The following is a 6,099-nucleotide window of genomic DNA, read 5'->3' as shown; positions in this document are numbered from 1 at the left end:
AAAGCAATGACGATTTTTTTTATTTTCTTTGGAAAGTTGGAAGACAACAATGTTTACAACTAGGGATTCAAAACAACAACAAAGAGAAGAAGAAAACGTTCAAGTTATGTCCCGGAGATAACTTGTGACACAGGAAAGGTGGCAGGACAGGTCTACCCGGACTTCCGTCTAGTCGGGAATGGCGTAGCCTCCCAGTTTTGGAGTTGGGCGCTCGGCCCCATGTACAACATCTCAGCAGTGCTTGTGCCTTCACCTGGTTGAACCATGTGGACCTCGTAGAGCATCTCTCTCATTGCCCCACATATCTCCTCGATTTCCTCAGATGTGAAGACCTCATCATCTTCTTCTTCAATGTACCTCGGCCTGATGAAAGTTGCATATAAATCCGGCAGTGGTTGTGGTAACTTCCAACCCTCATTTTTCCTTCTCTGTGCCCACTCTTTGTCTGCTGGAGTAGGTTTGAAACCTAGTCCAAAAGGTTTCTTGATGATTGGCAAAGTGATGGGTTCTGTTATTCCCTGAAGGGTTCGTCCAAGTCCCTTCCCTGGCCTAAATCCATGCCGGATCATCTCTTTGGCCACCATAAATGAGGCGTTAGACAGGAAAGGCTGGGGGCAGGGTATCCCCTCTTCGTGCTGCTCTGCCAGTACAATCTCGAAAGCTTGATAGACCGTATGTTCACTTCTTTCCCTCGGTTCAAGGTACGGGATGGATGGGTCCCGATAAATGGCATGCTCATCTTCCCCGTGGACCACGATCACTCGGTCTTCATACTCGAACTTCACCATCTGGTGAAGAGTGGAAGGAATGGCTCCTGCCGCATGGATCCAAGGTCTGCCAAGGAGAAAATTGTAGGATGTGTCCATGTCGATTACCTGGAAGGTTACTCGAAATTCGACTGGTCCTATGACCAGCAGCAGGTCTATTTCTCCCATGGTATCTCTCTTGATGCCGTCGAAAGCTCTTACGCATACATTGTTGGGTCGGATTCTTCCGGTCCCAATTTCCATTCTTTGTAGCGTGGAGAGCGGGCAAATGCCAACACCTGATCCCCCATCCAACATTACCCGCTTGACATAGTAGTCCTCACATTTAACTGTTAAATGCAAGGCCTTGTTGTGTGCTGCTCCTTCCGGGGGTAAATCATTCTTGCTGAAAGAGATTTGGTTGACAGCGAAGAATTTTTCTGTCATCCGCTCTAGTTGCTCCACCGAGGTTTCAACTGGTACATATGCTTCATTCAGGGTTTTCAGCAGGATCTTTTGATGCTCGGTTGACCTTATCAATAATGACAGCATGGATACTTGCTCAGGGTACTTGCGCAGCTGATCTATCACTTCGTAATCCGGCATTTTCATTTGTTGGAAGAACACTTCCGCTTCTTCAACACTCACGGGCTTCTTTGGCGGGAAGCGCCTTTGTGTGGCGTTGTTCAGTTCTTGGGTATTTGAATACCTTCCAATGAAAGTATTTTCTGGAAGTTCTCCCATGACCTCTTTACCTTTGTACATTACCAAAGTCTTTTGATAATTCCACGGTACTGTGGACGGGTTGGTCATTGGCTTTTGTGGCACGCGTCCGATAACCACTGGCTCATTCAGCCGAGGTGGTTGAATCGTCCCCCGGACCACATAGGCCCCTTTTGGCACGTACATAGGTTTTGTCTTTTTGATCCCGGAGTTCTGCGTCTTCTCAGCTTGACCTCGTGGTATGTAAAGAACTCCACCTTTTGCTGGTACCACTTTCTTCTCCACCTTCTTCTCAAGCACTTTCTTTATAGCTTTGGCCTCTTCCCCCTTTTCTGGTTTCTGGTCTATTTCAGGCCTCTTCCCTGTGTCGACAATGGCAATTATGGCTTTCAAAGCAGGGTCGAACTCTTTGTCTTCACAAATCATTCCGATCAGCGGCCCATTATTGTGAGCGGGTAATGGATTGTTGTTACATTCGGGATCTCCTCGTCCCTTAGCACTATTTTCCCCTGCTCTATCAAATTTTCGACCACTCTCTTCAATGACCAGCAGTCGTTTGTATCATGTCCCTCGGCCCCTGAATGATAGGCGCATCTGACTCCGGCTTTGTAAGAAGGCGATGTTGGGTTTTGCCTCGTTTGGGGAATTGGTTGCAAGAAACCCAACTGGACTAGCTTAGGGAACAAAGTAGAGTATTGTTCACCGATGGGCGTGAAAGTCCGCCGTCGAGGTGGCTCCTGGGGGCGGTAGTTATTCTGCGGGGGTTGTGGGTTATAGTGGTTGCGGTAAGGAGGCTGATTTCTGGGAGGTGGAGCTGGGCCTCGGTTGGCTTGTTGTGGTGGATGGTTATAAGGTTGGGCATTCATGACCATATAAGGTTGATGAGCATATGCCAAATTTGAGTGGGGGTAGTAGTGTTGTGGGGCTCTTTCCGGAAAATGGGGCCTGGGATGACGATACTCCCTTGCTTCAGAGGCTGCCATAGTCGTTTCTTCCTTCTTCTTCCCCCTTGTCGTTCCTCCGGACCCGCTTTGGACGGCCTGGGAGGTTGCCCTTATGGCTGCTTGACTCAAAATCCTTCCCGTTTTCAACCCATTTTCCACCATCTCTCCAATCTTGATCGCTTCCGCGAATGGCTTACCCATGGCCGACATCATGTTTTGGAAATAGTCAGACTCTTGAGCCTGGAGAAAGGTAGTGACCATTTCCACTTCATCCATGGGAGGCTTCACTCTCGACGCCTGTTCACGCCACTTAATAGCATACTCTCTAAAGCTTTCCGAAGGCTTCTTCTTCAAATTCGACAGAGAGTTTCGGTCTGGCGCAATGTCGATGTTATACTGGAATTGTTTTACAAAATCTCTGGCGAGATCATCCCATATATGCCATCGGGACATTTCCTGATCCATATACCATTCCGAAGCTATCCCTACTAGACTTTCCCCAAAGTATGCCATTAGCAGTTCTTCTTTTCCGCCGGCTCCCCGCAATTGGTTGCAGTATTTCTTAAGATGTGCAATGGGGTCACCGTGCCCATCGTATTTCTCGAACTTGGGGGTCTTGAAACCCGTTGGCAGGTGCACGTGAGGGAACATGCACAGGTCGGCGTAAGAGACGCTCTTTTGTCCGCTCAATCCTTGCATATTCTTCAGACTTTGTTCAAGGCTTCTCATCCTTTTGGCAATCTCATTTTGTTCTACAAATCTGGGGTTCTGATCCTGTCCTGGTGCGAGCTCGCACTGAGGCGGTAGAGGATTAGTACTGGTAGCGAACCTAGTTAGTTCCATTGAGAATGATGGCGCTTGGAATGTAAAAGAGGATGAGTCAAAGCTTGGCTTGTATGTGGTAGGTTGTGCCGTAACTAGGCAAGGCGATGCAGTAAAGATGTTCATGCTTGCATCAGTGGCCGACATTCGGGGATGAGGTTCAGACGGCGATCCAGCGGAGAAGGCTGAGGTGGCTGGGTACCCGAATGGGGTAGCAGGATAATTATGGGGACATTAGAAGTCCCGCTTGACCTGGAGAATAATTTAGGGAATCCGGGGACGACACTTGGCGGATCTTTCCCATTGTTCCAGTCGTCCAGCATTTCCAACATGCGGAGCCGTAGGATTCTATTTTCCTCCGCAGTTGCGGATTCAGGTGTGAGGACGGCTGAGATTGAGCTTTCCTCAGAAACAGGGATCGTTTGCAATGGAATTTCTGAAGACATTTCCACACTTCCTTTTGACATGGTGAAGTAAGTGTGAGTACTGCTTCTGGCCCTAACAACAGGTAGTTGAACACTTCTCCTTGACCTCGTGAAATATGAGTGCGAGGCCAGACTTTCACCAAACCAACCGTCCTTTCAAAAACCCTGGAAATGCTCAATGACAAATGCACGGTTAATTTGTAGCAAATAACAGATAGTTAATCTCACGTTGGGCATGATGCACCTATACAGTTAAGTGGATTACTATATGTTTGCTACGAGAGCATGCGTCATTCCGGCGTTTTTTATTACTTTTCTTTTTTTTTTCTTTCTTTTCTTTTCTTTTTTTTTTGTTTTTCTTTTATGTGTTTTTTTTTTTTTTTTATTTTTGCAGTAAAAGAAATGCGACCGGATCCGATGAGGATTGCCTACGCATCACGATGCTTACGTGAATCAGATCATTACGTAGTTCGAAAAACGCAAATGAGCGTAAAAGAAGCAAACTCTTTATTGTTGAAAATGTTCTATTACAAACTACATTTTGCAAAAGAAAAAGCGAACTTTGAAAACAAACCTAGATTCAAAATAGACTAAAAAAAATCACCCTGATGGGAAAAACAAACATAAGATGCTAAGATACAGATTTGACCTATGAACGGATTATGGTTTTGAAAATTGGTGTCCGCGGGGCATCGTTCGGCCTCACCGCGGTCCTAGGCGTGAGATCCCTCTCAAGTTGCTCCAGCTCGTGCATAGTCTGCTTGACATAACCCATTACTGCCGAGAGGACGGTAATGCTGGACATGTTCTCACATTGTAGACACCGTCTGGTGATGGCATGGGCAATGGCCTTGATCCTATCTCTGGTTTGCTTCTTCTCTATGAGTAGGCGTTTTATCCGATCGCTGCATATCTTGAAAACTTGAGCATCTTGTACCTGTTGATGCTTCAGTCGCCGTACTTCCGACTTCATCTGGGCTATTGAGTTATACCAGTATCTGCTCTCCATTTGGAAATCCTTGGCCAGATTAGCTGCTTTGATTTCAAGTGCAACCAGCTCTCTCTTCATTTTAGCAACAGTCTTCTCGTGGTCGCTTTCCAATTGATTCAGGTATCGACGATGCTTATTTGCTCTTGTATCCCACTGTGCTTTGAGCTCTGCTATGACGTTTTCAGATTTCTCCAAACCATCTTGCCATTCCCTGATTTCACTTTTTAGCCTTTTTATCAGGTGCTCGTCTGATCGACGCCTTGGCTGTTTATCTGCGTCCAACCTTATCTGTTTGATCTGGGTTCTGAGCATTTCATTTTCTTGGATTAACCTGTTCCGCTCTCCCAGATCGGTAGCAATTTGCACGTTGTGCTCGTATTTCATGCCTTCTACTTGTTGCTTTAACCTGCTGATTTCGGCACAATAGCCTCTTTCCTTTGCTAACCAATCCCAATGCCTTTGCGATGACTCGGTGAAATTCCGGATGTGGGGTCTCTTAGCTGGCCTTTCATGCTCAAGTTCCCTTCTGTACCATGCAAGGTAACCTGGCGCCGTTTCTCCTTTGGCTCGATCCCGCACGCAAGTATCTGATTTCAAATATTGACCCTCATTCCAGATTTGGCGAATCTTTGCTTCTGGGAACTGTCCGTTAGGACTTATCTCAACTGCTTGAGCGCTAAGATCTTCCTCATGAGGTACTGTCTGACATCTTCTGAACTGTCTCAAAACTCGGCATGGCGCGTAAGGTTGAATGCTCTTAAGCCCCATCAGTAAGAAATGAGTTTTAGCTGCAGACATATATAGGATCTCATCAACAGGCAACCATCCCAGCGTCCATTGTATTTGGCTGGCCGTAAGAGTTTGAAAGAACGAGGTCCATGCCAGGACTCCTTTGGGCAAACTGATCTCTTTGGTTCTCGTGTAAGATTCTTCTATGCAGGTGTTTTCCGGGGAACCATGGCTCAAAATCTCGGAATGATGGCAGAGGTGCTCGGTCATCCATAGCTGTAGGAGCAAGTTACAACCTTCGAAGAAATTTCCCCCGGCTTTACAAGCTGTAAGAGCTCGAAAGATGTCAGATACCACCATTGGCGCGAGAGTACTGTCGCTTTGTGTGAGTAAAGTGCTGACGACCCCAGATATCTTCAAATCAATGTTTCCATCTTTCCTTGGAAATACCAGAAGGCCCAGGAACATCATCATGAATGCTACCCGTCTGTGCTTGTCCCACTTCTGACGAACTCCCTTGCTGCACAGTTTGTTGATTGGATTATTGAATCCCCCTCATGACCGTACCTATCATATATGAAGCATGGAGTACAAAATCCGGCTGCCAGATCCGGGTTGTGGACTGTTCTAGGTATCTTCAATGAATCTAGGAATCGATGTACCGTGACGACTCTTGGGGCGACCAAGTATTTTTCCCTCAAGGGAAGCTCAGTATTCCC

Source organism: Nicotiana sylvestris, chromosome 10 (genome assembly GCF_000393655.2).
Source record: "Nicotiana sylvestris chromosome 10, ASM39365v2, whole genome shotgun sequence".
Classification (NCBI taxonomy): Eukaryota; Viridiplantae; Streptophyta; class Magnoliopsida; order Solanales; family Solanaceae; genus Nicotiana; species Nicotiana sylvestris.
The sequence above is the reverse complement of the archived record's forward strand: the minus strand, read 5'-3'. Positions refer to the sequence as shown.